Source organism: Heteronotia binoei, chromosome 18, assembly GCF_032191835.1.
Source record: "Heteronotia binoei isolate CCM8104 ecotype False Entrance Well chromosome 18, APGP_CSIRO_Hbin_v1, whole genome shotgun sequence".
NCBI classification, from domain to species: Eukaryota; Metazoa; Chordata; class Lepidosauria; order Squamata; family Gekkonidae; genus Heteronotia; species Heteronotia binoei.
This window is the reverse complement of record NC_083240.1, coordinates 16,375,522-16,390,498: the sequence shown is the minus strand read 5'-3', so window position 1 is coordinate 16,390,498 and position 14,977 is coordinate 16,375,522.

The window sequence follows — 14,977 nt, the reverse complement described above, 5'->3', positions numbered from 1 at the left end:
CTGGGATCGAACTCAGGTCGTGAGCAGAGGGCTCCGACTGCAGTACTGCAGCTTTACCACTCTGCGCCATGGGGCGCTTCGTGTCCTTATAGATGGCTTTAAAAGGGGATTAGAGTGTGGAGTATAGGTCTGTCAGTGGCTATTAGCCAAGAGCCAAAATCAGGGGAAAGCCTGTGCCTCTTTGCCCTCTTGTTGGTCCTCCAGAGTAAGCAGGTGACCACAGCATGAGACAGGATGCTGGCGTAGATGGACCACTGGTCTTGTCCAGCGGGGCTCTTCTTATATTCCTATGTTCAACATCCTGTGCAACCAATGACCCTGCTGCTACTTAGAGTAAGACAACACTGTACTATATGGACCAGGGCTGGCCAAACTGTGGCTCAGGAGCTACATGTGGCTCTTTCAAACCTATTGGGTGGCTCTTGAAGCCCCCACTGCCCTGCTGGCCAGCTTGGAGAAGGCATTTGTTTCTTTAAATCATCCAGCGATTTGGAGAACGCATTTATAGTTAAAGCTGCTTTCTTTCCACCTCCACCTCCCCCATGTATTTCCCTTCCTTCCTTCCTTCCCTTCCTCCCTCTAATGTGCATGTCTTACGGCTCTCAAACATCTAACATTTATTCTCTGTGGTTCTTACATTAAGCAAGATTGGCCACCCCTCATATGGACCATTGGTCAGATTCACATGCTCCTAGACGCTGGGAGTAGAGATGGAGGGCGGGGGGCGTTAACTGTACTGATTTAAAAATACAGTACAGCAAAGCACAAGAGAAAGAGAACACCGGGTCCTCAAAGGGGGAAATCGATCAGAACCCAAACGGGGGTTGTTGAGCTTCTCCTCCTCCGCCCTCCCTCAAGCCCCCACTAAAGCCTCTTGCAGCTGGCCGCTCCCCAGCTACAGGCAACCCCCTTCTCTTTTATGTCCTCGTTAAATGGGTCACCGGTAGGTAAGGGGAGGAAATTACCCCTCGTTTTCCGCCGAGCCCAGGCTCCCCTGTAGCTAAGCGGCAGGCTCCACGTGGCCGATCGGAGCGCTGAACATGGATTAACCCCTTCGGCGCCGCCACCTGCCTGCCTGCCTCGGGAAGCGGAGCAGCGCCGTGTCTCTCTGCCCTGATCGGTTTCTCGAGGCAAGAGCCGTTCAGAGGGGGTTTGCCCTGGCATGACTCTGCCTAGCGACCCTGGGCTTTCTGGATGGTGGTCTCTCATCCAAAGAGCAGCAGCCAGAGCTGACCCTGCTGAGCATTCAAGACCCGGCAGGGCTGGGCTATCTTGCCAAGTCCAATTCAAGAAATATCTGGGGGGTGGAGCCAGGAAACGTTGGGGGTGGGGCCAGGGTCAAGGGTGTGACGAGCATGACCGAGCTCTAGAGGGAGTTCTGCCCATCACATTGAAAAGGACCGCACACCTTTGAAACGCCTTCCCTTCAGTGGAAATAATGAAGGTTAGGGGCACCTTCTTTGGGGGCTCATAGAGTTCGACCCCTTGGTCCAATCCTTTTGAAACTTGGAGGGCGTTTTGAGGAGAGGTGCCGGATGCTATGCTGCAAAATTGGTGGCTCTACCTGAAAAAAACAGCCCCCCCCCCAGAGCCCCAGATACCCCCTGATCAATTCTCTATTATACCCTATGGGAATCGGTCTATACAGGAAATAATGGAGTGCCCAACAGACATTTCCCTCCCCCCCAAAGCAGGGGGGAGGGCCTCCAAACCAGGGGATCCCCTGCCCCCGCCTGGGGATTGGCAACCCTAACAGAGAGTGATTCTCCAGTGGCATCAAAACTGGCAGTTCACTTGCTGGTGGCCAGCTGCCTGCTGTACAGTCGCCAACTCCAGGTTGGGAAATAGCAGGAAATTTAGGGTGGAGTCTGGGGTTTGGGGAGGGAAGGGAAGGTGAAAGACCTCAGTGGGGCATAATGCCATAAGATTCACCATCTCCAAGGAAAGTGATCTCTGTCATCCTGCAATCAGATATAATTCTGGGTGATCCCCAGGCATCACAAACTGGAGAGATCCATGGAATAAGTTGAAGCCAATAGATTACTATCGTGAAAGAATGACACCCCCCCCCCCCATGCAGCCAGTCCTCCTGGAGCTTACAGCAGGCCCTGGACGAAGAGCCCTGTAAGCACTTAGAGCAGGGCTGGCCAACGGTAGCTCTCCAGATGTTTTTTGCCTACAACTCCGATCAGCCCCAGCCATTGGCCATGCTGGCTGGGGCTGATGGGAGTTGTAGGCAAAAAACATCTGGAGAGCTACCGTTGGCCACCCCTGACTTAGAGGACTGGCTACATTAGGGAGGTGTGGCCTAATATGCAAAGGAGTTCCTGCTACAAGAAAAGCCCTGCCTGAGGTAGACAAGACTGACCTTGATAGACCACTGCTCTAACTCAGTAGAAGGCAGCTTCGTGTATTCATATGTCTGCATTCATGCATTCGCAGAGACGCTCCTCTCCAAGGCCCTTTCCTTGCCTCTGCTTGCTAGGAAGGGGTCCTCGTGGCAAGCAACAAAAGGCCCTCCATTTGCAAGGGCACCTTGTGCTCTTGCCGGGGTTGTTAGCAGGTTGCTCTCGGAGAGGGGAAGGCCACAGGCAGACAAAGGAGACAGGCAGCCCCGGATGGCTGCTGAGGGCTGTCAGGTACAAAAGAGATACCACAGCAGGGAAGAGGCAGGGAATTAATTGGCCTCGCATTGACAAAAGCAGCAGGCAGAGTGGATCTTCAAGGTCAGCCAGGCGAGGCTGGAACGGTGTGGCTCAGATGCGTGAAATAACAGTCCTGAGAACAAAACGCGGCGGCGGGAGGAGAGGCGCCAAGGTCAGCCCGTTGCGCACAGCGAGCGGCGCACGGAGGCGAGTGCCCTATCGATAGCAGGAGGCCATGCGGTGGGCCAAGGCTGTGGTGTGAGAGAGGCGTGCAGAGATCTGGGCTGAGAGAAATGCAGGGATAGACGAAGCTGTCTTATTCAGACCTTTGGTCCATCCAAGTCAGTATTGTCTACTTTGGCCAGCAGATGTTCCCCAGGGTCTTTGGGGAGGGACGGTGGCTCAGTGGTAGAGCATCTGCTTGGTAAGCAGAAGATCCCAGGTTCAATCCCCGGCATCTCCAACTAAAAAGGGTCCAGGCAAATAGGCGTGAAAAACCTCAGCTTGAGACCCTGGAGAGCCTCTGCCAGTCTGAGTAGACAAGACTGACTTGGATGGACCGGGGGTCTTATTCAGTAGAAGGCAGCTTCATATGTTCGTATGTCTCTGGTCAGCCCTTTACCGTCACATCACCTGCTGCCTGGTCCTGTCAACTGAAGATGCCAGTGATTGAACCAGGGACCTTCTGCACGCCAAGCAGATGCTCTACCGCTGAGCCACAACCCCCCTGTTGTCGTTTATTTTGAGAACGGAAAATGCTTTGGGCCTTTTGTGCCTGGTGCTGGCTTGCTTCAGTTGGTTTCTGGACCAGTTTTCATTCCTTGAGTGCTAGGGCAGAGAGTGGTGACATTTGAGGGACCAAATGTTTGACTGTGACTTATCAGACATAAGCTTATCACCCACTCTGTTCAGTTAACACCAAATGCCTGCATCTTTTTTTTTTTTTAAAAGAACTGTGCATGAGGAAATTTGCTGCCAATCCAAACAGCCATAAAAGTTTCTAAAGGCTGCTTTGATGAGCATCGAATGGTAAGCATTTTAAAGAACACAATATTTATTTACATGATTCCTGACTTTACCTTCCAGCTCCAAGCCTCCAACAGGGAGACAGCCAAACGCCACTGCCTGGGTGAGATTGTGTGTGTGCAAGAATCATAGAATCATAGAGTTGGAAGGGATCTCCAGGGTCATCTAGTCCAACCCCTTGCACAATGCAGGAAACTCACAATTCCCTCCCCCTAAATTCACAAGATCTTCATCGCTGTCAGGTGGCCATCTAGCCTCTGTTTAAAAACCTCCAACCCACCACCTCCCGAGGAAGCCTGTTCCACTGAGTAACTGTTCTGTCAGGAAGTTCTTCCTAATGTTGAGCCAGAAACTCTCCTGATTTAATTTCAACCCATTGGCTCTGGTCCTACCTTCTGGGACCACAGAAAACAATTCCACAGTATCCTCTCTATGACAGCCCAAGTCCTTGAAGGTGGTGATCCTATCACCTCTCAACCGCCTCCTTTCCAGGCTAAACACGCCCAGGTCCATCAACCCTTCTTCATAGGACTTGGTCTCCAGACCCTCATCATTTTCGTCGCCCTCCTCTGGACCCATTCCAGCTTGTCTATATCCTTCTTAAAATGTGGTGCCCAAAACTGAACACAATACTCCAGGAGAGGTCTTACCAGAGCAGAGTAAAGCGATACCATCACTTCACGTGATTTGGACCCTATTCTGCTGTTGATACAGCCCAAAATTGCATTTGCCTTTTTTTAGAAGAAGCCCGTTGCTGTACTGTGTCATTAGGAAGGAAGAAGGAGAAATAACCTTCTGAACAGCCACCATCTGCTTGATGAACAGACAGCCTGTTGAAGAATCATCTCCCTGTTCACAGTTGGCAAACAGGACATGTGCAGAACGGGAGAGTATTTGAGCATAGGTGCTGGATTCTTTGGTGTGAAATCTCCCTTCAGTCTGTGAGCTGTATGAGCAATCCGTTTTTAGGTCCCTTCCTGGAAGCAAAAAAGTGGGTTGTAGTTTTGGTGGAAAAGAAACCTGAAACCTCTAAAGATCTTGGGCTTCTGGTGGGGAGAAAGCTTATTCAGCAAAGTGGGAGAAGTCAAACTGGAAGGCCGTCGGGGTTTCTTGTTCCCATCAAGCCCCACTTGTTCTCCCTCCTCACACCCTTGTCTTTCTCCCCTGCCTCGAGGGAGGCTACAACACCCCTTTTGTAGAATAAAGCATGAGAAATGGCAAGAGCCGTTTCTATATCCTTCTCTATATCAAGAGCCATTCTCTATAGCTGGCCTGGAGAGAAAAAGAGATCAAAAGAAAAGGAGGTAGAACGCAGGGGGGGGGGTTGTAGCAGGAACTCCTTTGCATATTAGACCACACATCCCAATGTAGCCAATCCTCCAAGAGTTTACAGGGCTCTTAGTACAGAGCCAGTTTGGTGTAGTGGTTAAGTGTGTGGACTCTTATCTGGGAGAACCGGGTTTGATTCCCCACTCCTCCACTTACAGCTGCTGGAATGGCCTTGGGTCAGCCATAGCTCTTGTAGGAGTTGTCCTTGAAAGGGCAGCTGCTGTGAGAGCCCTCTCTTCCCCACCCACCTCACAGGGTGTCTGTTATGGGGGGGGAGAAGATGTAGGAGATTGTAAGCTGCTCTGTTTCAGAGAGAAGGGCGGGGTATAAATCTGCAGTCTTCTTCTTCTGTAAACTACAAGAGGATTGGCTACATCAGGGGCATGTGGCCTGCTCCAAATAAAAGCCCTGGGTAGAAGGCAGAGAACACAGGAATGCCTCTTGCACATTTTCATCCCATTTATCCCCTAAGCTAGTGAGGATGGGGCAGACGATACTCTCCTCCTTCACTTCATCCTCACAGCAACCCTGTGAGGTAGATGAGGTTGAGAGAGTATTGCTCAACCAACAAGCCAACAAGCTTCTTTAGCAGAGTGGAGATTCGAACCTGGGTCTCTCAGATTGTACTCCGAAACTAACCATTGCTCAAGACAGGAAAGGAAGTGGAGAGATTATATTACTTATGTGCACTAAGTCTGTCCAAATAGGCAATCTGGCAGAGAAAGCTCTGCCAACTAGACTTTCCCCCCACCCCTTTGCTGTCAAGTTACAGCCGACTTATGGTGATCCCATAGGATTTTCAAGGCAAGAGACAAACAGAGGTGTCTTGCCATTGCCTGCCTCTGCAGAGTGACCCCGGTATTCCTTGGAAGTCTCCCTTCCAAATACTAACCAGGGCCAAACCGGCTTAACTTCTGAGATTTGAGGAGATTGGACTAGCCTAGGCTATCCAGGAATAAAAATATGGGTTAGTGCTTAGAGCGTCAGGCTAGGATGTGGGAGGTGGTAATTGATGCACAAGCGGTGTTGGGGAAAAATGTGTTAATTCTGCAGAGGGAGGAAAAAAAAAACCAGCAAAGAAAGAGAAAAAGATTGCCTGGCTGGATTTGCACATAGAAGAAGCAAAATCAAAATGTGGTTTTACAGGCAGCTATAATAAAAAAAATAATCAGAACCATCCCCAAACAACAGCCCCGTGTACAGTTTGCACCAGGGGTCATTTGCAGAAATATATTAGTCATAACATTATGAGTTACTCCTTTCCTTATCCCTTTGGGTTCAAGTCCCCAATTGGAAATGTTCTGTGCTCTCAACTGTTGTCTTGGATAAATGGGTAAAAAAGATTTTGAATTGTATCTCCCAAAACATGAAAACAATTTCAGAAGGACCCGTAAAGCAATGCGCAGGGACTGGGCATGACCCAACTGTAGTGTAGTGCCTTCGGTAAGAAACCAATAAAAAATCTGAGCACGGCGCACTGGGTTCGTTAACCTTGGAAGGGTAACCAAGTTGAACGAAATTTCCTCTCGACTCTCTGACCAAACAGATTGGCCATTTCGCTGCTGGTGGCAAGTAGTCCAACCACAACACTTACCCCCGTGGGCACAATGCACAGCGTCCTCCCCGATCGCTGCTTCTGTGTGCGGCATTTCCTCCAGTCGCTCACTGGCTGTTGCTTTGCCTACAGAAGACAAAGACGTCCAAGTTCCACCTCCCTGCAATTTAAAAAAATACACCGAAGACCAGAAAATCATCAGATCTGTCTGTATGACATGATCTTTAGCCCCACCTAGAAGCCATCCCGAGTTTCTAGGAATGACTTGAAACTACTCTTATTTGTTCACTTCATTTGTACCCTGCCTTGGTTCCTAACGGGGACCAAAATTGGCTCACATCAGTCTCCTGTCCTCCAGGGCTTTTTTTGTAGCAGGAACTCCTTTGCATATTAGGGCACACCCCATTGATGTAGCCAATCCTCCAAGAGCTTACAGTAGACCCTGTAAGAGCCCTGTAAGCTCTTGGAGGATTGGCTACATCAGAGGTGTGTGGCCTAATATGCAAAGGAGTTCCTGCTACAAAAAAAAAAACCCTGGATGGATCCAAGTGTTGGAATGAGCAACACAGCATGAGTGGACATGGGTGTGTGTATAAATGTGTTATCTCCTTGAACGGGATGTTCTCTTTTGTCTTAACTTGGGAGCTGTCCTTTGATGCTGCCCCTCTCTCTGTGCCCTTTGGTCTTCCCCATTCTCTGTAGGGCTCTTCCTGGAGTCACACGTCTCTCTTGGTCTGTCCTGTAAAAAGCTATGCCCTCATAGTTCCATACACTGGATACCGGATTATCTGGCCGCATGTTAAAGGGAAAGCACTCTAGAAAGTAGATTAGGTTTCCCTCTCTCCTTTCGACTGCAACCGGAATGTGATCTAAATCAACTCGGATAAATGTAAGTTTTACTTTTGCAATATACTGTCATGGGTGCTGGGGGCCCTGCAGAAGAAGCCGAGCCTGCAGAAGAAACTGTGCCCCTGCCACCTGCACCAGTGCCCCTGCCTCCTGCTGGAGAAGATCCAAGCCCCCCTGCCTCACCCTCTCGGGTGGCTCGTGTGCGTGGCCGCCTTCGTCAGGACCTCAGGGATCGGAGGAGGGCGGCACGCTCACGAGCAAAACACTCCCTGAGCCCTGAGTTTTGAAAGGATTCTGGCCCTTCTAGGAGTGAGGGTGCTTGAGTCCCAGCAGGATCCTGGCTGCCCTCTGAGTCAGCAATTAGCCCCAATGGGCAACAGACAGCAGAGGGCTATATAGCTGTGGGCTTTGAGAGAAGGCTTTGTGGAAGCAACTAGTCTCTTACCTGACGTTCTAGCATCTACTTCGGCTTCTGGACCCCCTGACTCTGGCATTGACTTCTGGACCCCCTGACTTCGGCTTCTGAACCTCTGACCTATGATTCCTGGACAGTGATTTGGTTTTGGCGCTTTGGACCCTCCTTGCTACCCAGCTACAGACCTTGGACTGCCCCTGGACTTCGCCTGGCCTGGCCCCAGCCCGTGACATATACTTCTTGGGAGATTTATTTACTGCACTCAATATCACACTTTGACTGAGCAGACTCTATTATAGCAACCAAACATCTCAGTAGCAAGGTCCACCCCATGAGTTTCCACCGCAGAGTGGGGATACAAACCTCGGTCTCTCAGCTCCTAACCGCTACACCACCTTAGCTCTTGCTTTCACATAAACAGCCAGGACTGGCCCTGCTACTAGGCAAACTAGGCAATTACCTAGGTCATTGGCCGCCTGGGTTGTCAAGCTGGGTGCCCCCCATGTGACTTGGTGATGTTATCAGCACAGAGGGGGACAGAAGTTAGCCTTGCCTAGGGTGCCAGACAGTTTAGGGCCGGCCCTGTAAACAGCATCTATGGCATTCTCTAAGCCTAGAATTATTAAAGTAATGTAGGGCATGTCCCCAAACTACCAGTTCCCTGACATGGTTAAGTGTAAGGGATTGTCTCTAAATTACCAATTTTTTTTAACTAAACCAGGGGTCTAGTTAACTCGCTTAATGTAAGAGCCACACAGAATAAACATCAGATGCTTGAGAGCTGCAAGACATGAAAGGCAGATGTTTGAGAGCTGCAAGAGAAGAAGGAAGAAAGGCAAATAGATGGGGGAGGTGGAAAGAAAGCGACTTTAACTTTAAATGCGTTCTCCAAGCCGCCAGCTGGCTTGGCTTGGAGGAGTGATTTCAAGAGAGAAATGCCTTCTCCAAGCCAGCTGATGGGGTGCTGGAGGCTTTAAGAGCCACACCATACGTGTGAAAGAGCCACATGTGGCTCCTGAGCCACAGTTTGGCCATCCCTGAACTAGACTAAAGAGACCCAAATGTACCAATATGCCCATTCATTTGTAAAGCAGGTGTGTGCATGTGTGTATTATTTGTTTTTGATGATACAAAGTCCAGCCAATTGGGGCTCATGTAGCCAGAGTGACAAGATAGTGCCACATAGCCAGTCAGCTTTAGCAAAGTGGTAACTCCATGAAACTGAATCAGAGTGAAAGCAATAATTCCTACCTTTGCTTTGAGTAGAAGAACTAGAAATGCTTCAGACTTTATGGCCGCGCTGTTCCAATTAAAACATTCCAGTTTCCAACATGGTTTCTTCCCAGGTAGAGCAGCAATTCAGAAGTCTTTCTTGTTCTGACCACATGGAAGAGCCGGCAGAAATAGCATGGCACTGAGGGTATAAAAATGGCATTAAATTTGCACATCGCATGTAAGTGGTATGAAAAAGAACAAAGATCAGGAGCACTTAAATGGCTGAAAATAAAAAGAAGCGAAGAAGAGGAGGATGAGGAGGAGAAAAGGGAATATTTATGAATAAAAATAATGGGAAAGGAGCATCATAGAGCCCAATCTTGTGAGATCTCAGACACTAAGTAGGGTTAGTACTGGCATAGGAAACCACCAAAGCGGACTTTTTCAGAGAAAGGCAACCGCAAACTACCTCTGTGTCTCACTTGCCTTGAAAGCTCAGGGCTGTTATAACTTAGTTGTGACTTGACAGTGCTTAAGTAGCTATGAATAACAGGTTGGCCAATTTCTCAGGTGACCTGAGTATCATCCTACATGGAGAGCTGTGTTTCACAAACAGAGAACTTTTCAGCCCCCTATTTTGACCCTGCACTCCTTCCTTTATTGTTCCTTCCTTACTTGGACCTCCTCTTGCTGGTCTCTTGAACCTGTGGCATCTTCTCTAAACTACTCATTCTTTCTTCCTCTTGAGGGGCATCGGGCCAGGCTTTGTGTTTACGCTTCATTCTCGAGACATCATTAAAATACCAATGCTAGCTTGGGATCAGCCCCAAATTGTGATTTGGTAGCACTCTGACTAACACTTTTAGAAGTCCCTCCTTACTATGGTTACTCTGAGTCACTTCCAGGGCAGCTAGAAGGTAACATGATCACCAGCTGTGTTTCACTGCAGGCTCTCTCACGAGCCTGTGAAATCATCCACAGACGTCACATAACCACTTGACCCTGTGGCTATAAATGGACACAACCCTTGGACATGCAGGTGGCCTTCAGTCGGTATGGTTTGCACCCATCCCCGATAACCACAATATGGGTCTTCTTGCCTGCCGAAGCTTGAACCCAGTCTCTAGCAACAGGTAGACTTCTTTCAGTGCTATTTCAGAATATTCAGGAGTTTTCTGGGAGAACGCTCCCCCACAAAAGACCTGGCTAGCCCAAGGTAGCTCAGTTTCATCAGATCTCAGAAGCTAAGCAGGGTCGTCCCTTGTTAGTACTGGGATGTGAGGCCACCACTGCTGTACCACTGAGCAGTGGCTCCTTTTACTGCTTTCCGCCTCCTTGGTTTAAAACGAACATCACACTGGAAGGTGGAAAGGTCATGTAGACTCATGGATCCCCCTGCATTTGGAATGCATATTTGGTCTCCTGCCATGACAGGCCAACGAAGGTGACCTGATAAGAGGGATGCTTCTGGAAGTTAAAGGTAAAGGTAGTCCCCTGTGCAAGCACTGAGTTGTTACCGACCCATAATGTGACATCACATCATGACGTTTTCACGGCAGACTTTTTTACGGGGTGTTTTGCCATTGCCTTCCCCAGTCATCTACGCTTTACCCCCAACAAGCTGGGGACTCATTTTACCAACCTCGGAAGGATGGAAGGCTGAGTCAACCTTGGGCCGGCTACCTGAACCCAGCTTTGAAATCAAGTGGTGAGCAGAGCTTGGACTGCAGTACTGCAACTCACCGCTCTGAGCCACGGGGCTCATTTCTGGAAGTTGCACTCCCCAAATTCTTCTTGGGCAAAGTAGGGTGTTGTTATCAGGCAGCTGCACCACAGGATCTGACAGGCCACGTGGCCTGGGCAGACAGCGTTCCAAGAAGTCAGCAATGCCTCCGATAGGCCTTGGCAAGCAGAGAGATCAAAATACTGCAGACTAAGTGTTGTAATAAACGTGACTGAATAGCTGTGCCAAGTGGGCCGTCTGTCCAACAACGCAAAGGGTGGTGGTGGGGGTGGTGGTGGTGGTTTTGTTTTGGTGTGATGTTCCAGCCCTACCAGGGAGGAGAAATTAAGACCAGGGATCAGATTCTGGATCTGTTGCTGTCAACTTTTTCGTCTCTCAGCTGCCTTCTTCGCCTGCAGTGCAGACCAGTTTGGCTGAGAGTCATCCTTGGAGTCTTCTGGCAACTTGAGAGAGAGCCCCAAGCTGTTTGAAATTAGTCAGGCAAGGAGGTGCCAGCAACCGACATGTGACTGAGAAGGAGAGAAAGTCTAAGGAAATGACTTCTCTTTTTCTGGCACTGTTTCGCTTCTTCCCCTGAAGCCAGGCGTCACAATGGAATGGAAAGGGCTCCTCTCCGTACTCTCGGTCTCTCTACACCTCGCAGTACAGGGATTTCATGTTCCACTCAACCTCTAGAGCCGCTACTCCGAGGAAGCCTTTCTTGGCCAAAAGCCAGATTCTCATGGCTTGAGGGAAGTCACGCTTCATTGCGCAAGAACGTCTTGGGTTTTATTTTGCTATTTTATTTTGCTATTTCCCTCCTCCCCATTATGCTAACGGGAATTTACAGCACTTGGCAGGAGCCTGGATTAAGAAGTGGTGAACATTCTGGACAGCGTTTGACCTAAACATTTTTCACATTTTGTGGCACTGGCGGTTTCTGTTTCTTGCAGTAGGCTCCACCCCCCCCGGTTCGTCTCCTTCCTAGCAACAAAGATGGCCACTTTGTGGATTCAGCCAATGAGAGAGAATCACGGGCTCTCTCGGTGCGTTACTAAAATGTAGGCCTTGATTCGGTCAACGGCATTGGTTGGCCACAGGACAATCCTTCCAATCACAGTTGCGCGGGTGGCCTTGCCAGGAGAGACGAGAATTTCCAAATTATCTTTGTTTGGCACAAGAGCGCTCCCCCATCTTCCCCCGCCCTTCGCGCCTCGTGGTAGAGAAGCTGATCTCTACTGATGTGCGCTGAACTTTTGAACCCGCGGAGACCTCATTTTTTAAGTGATTCAAAAGAGTCATGGAAAGTTCAGAGCCCTTTTGCACATTTGTACCTCCAAAAGGGACATAACAGAATGCATCAAGAATAATATCCGTCAACCTGAGGATGCATTCACAATCCATTGCTGAACAAATAAACACAACAAAACACCACTTGTGGGGGATGGGGAGATGGATGGAAGGCGCATACATCCAACCATCTCTCTTTGTCCATCGCACTGGGTCCATCTTTCACTTGAACCAATTAGGACATTGGCTCGGTGTGAATCGGAGAACTTCGAGAGATCAACACCCAAACATCCCCAGTTTCTCTCGGTTCACTGCCCTTTTCTTCCTGCCAGAGATTATAAGTGTCCAAACATCCACTTACTGTGCACACAAAGGGTGTGAAAGGCCTCCTCAAACAAGGGAAAGTTAATTGGAGAAGATGGAACAATCACAGCTCCAGAGAGGTTGTGGTCACGTGAATTCTTGTCTTGGGAAAGTTATGGAGATGTCTGGATGGGAAGGGGGCTTATTTCTCCTTCCTGCCTCCCCCATCCCTCACGAAACTTTGCTCAAGGTTGAATGATTCCATCTATTTTGCCACTTGTCAGGGATTAAGCATGCCAAAAAATGGATGCGGTCATTTGCTCTTGTCCTCATTCTCTGGAATTCATGCTTTTCTGGTTAGGTAAATCCAGCCCCGATCCGAAAGCAGATGATTCAGACCATGCCCTCAAACACATGGAGTGTTTGTGTAGGTTCTAGGCTGTGGACAAAAAGTCCCCCTTCCCCCTCCGCAGCTCCCCCGCTGTGAGAATCCTCCTTTGGCAGGATGCCCTAATTTGCAGACTGCTACCCAATCTTCTGCCTTTGTTCTGTATTAAAACTGGATGCCTGCTTCACTCTTATCCCCACAAAGGTTTACTTTGAATGCATGGGACCGCAGCAACCCACTCTCTGAGGAACACACCTGTTGTGCTTCTCTGCATGAGTCACTGATCTGAATGTGCCCACACCACCCATCTTTACCCTTCCTGTCACTGGTGTACAACTTCGTCTAGTTTGGGGCCCTGTCTCCTCAAAACTATTGGGCCCTGTTTTATAATAATAACTTTTTATTTGTATCCCGCCCTCCCCGCAAGCAGGCTCAGGGCGGTTTTCTTCCTGGCCCTGCCTTTCTTCACATCCCCACCACACATTCTTCACTTAGTTATCTACTTCTCGGGCCACTGTTTTCTCTGGTAAGAATCCCACACCATCAGATACTAATGGTCCTCTCCTGGATTTTCCTGACACAATATCCAACAATGCAGGGTTCCTAACTTCTGCCATTCTGGGCAAATTTCCCTGTCTTTCTCTTTTCATATAACATTTCCTCCTCACCTTGAGTACCAGGAGATGCTTTCAGGATCGCTTGTCCTTTTAACCTGATGTTTTTATCTCCTCCACCCTTTCCTCTCAAACCCACCATTCCACCAGATTCTGGCATATTTGTCTTCATTGCTACCACTGTAATATTCTTTTCAGCTTTGAGCTCTCAGCCTCTGGGCTTTACCATGTCTTCTGACTACCCAACCTGTTTTGAAATTAATTTGAAATTATATATATATAATTGAAATACTCAGTATGCCTTTTTAAAATTGATGTTATTTGTAGTCTACCTTTCTCACTGGAGCTCAAGGTAGATAATATTTAATCCAGTATTTTGTTCCAGCAACTGGTTTCCAGGAGCCATTTTGTAGAAAAAGAGGTGCTAGAGCTCATTAGCAAAACTCATTTGCATATGCCACACCCTGACATCACCGGAAGGTGTACTAAATTATATCACCTCAGCATCTACCTTCACATGCTTCTTGGATTATAATTGTCTTAATAAAACCTTACTCCCATCATACTTTTTAAATGACTTTCTCCTACGTGACCACAGTGACATGAAGATTTCCATCTGCTGTATATGTTTTGGCTATTTTCCCATTTCTGGGAAGGCGGGATATTAGAAAGTTTGTCAAATCTTAGAGTTCGGCAAAATTCTCACAGGTGGGTTGAACAATGGAGCCCAGAAGCAAGTATGGGGATGGGGGGTAAGAAAGAGCACAATGAAATTTAGAGGTTCCGAAGCTCCGCTCCTGCCCAAAATGAGGCCTGCTGGTTTCAGTGTTACTCTGTCTCAGAACACAGAAGTTTCCTGTAGCCATCATGGCAATTTATTCTCCACAAATTGACCTAAACTCCCTTTAAAGCCATCGTTGCCAATCACAACACCTTGTAGCAAAGAGTTCTGTGAGTTAACTCACTGTTGTTGTGTCTCTCCTGAATCCCCTACCCCTGGATTTCATTGGGAACTCCCTTCAGCAAAAGAACACACGCCACAAAGGGATGCTTCAAACTTTTACACTTCACATTTATTTTGAAAAAAATGTTTTCTTAAAAATACTCCTACAAAGGCATCGGAGCAGCAGGTTCTGTTTCCTTTATAAATACATCTGGTTTTTATTTATTTTTTTCCTCCCCAGTAACATCGAAAGATGCCTGATGGAGCCCAGGAAAAAGGCCCTGGTCTGAATGGAAGACACATCCCCATAAGACAAGGGCTGGCACACCACCTACCTATTCACATTTTCCTAAAAAAAACCCCCCACAAATACTGTCAGGGAACGAGCAATAATGCACACAAGGCGTGGTCAGACGGATGCAGACAGCAGGCACCCTGAGGTGGAGAGAGGTCGAGTGGGTAGCTAATTGGGAGAGCGGCTCCTCTCAAGAGGTACAGCTCCTTGCTCTTAGATGCAGCTGGTCTGGGAGGGAAAGGGGGATGTTTTACCTCTCAGCTAGAAGAAAAATGAAAAATTGGCACTGAATGAGAAGTCCCCATGTTGTGTTTGCCTTAAAACTGGCAACTCCCTCCCCCTGGCTGTTAAAATCATTGTTGTAGCTGTTCACAGCTGCTCTTTTCC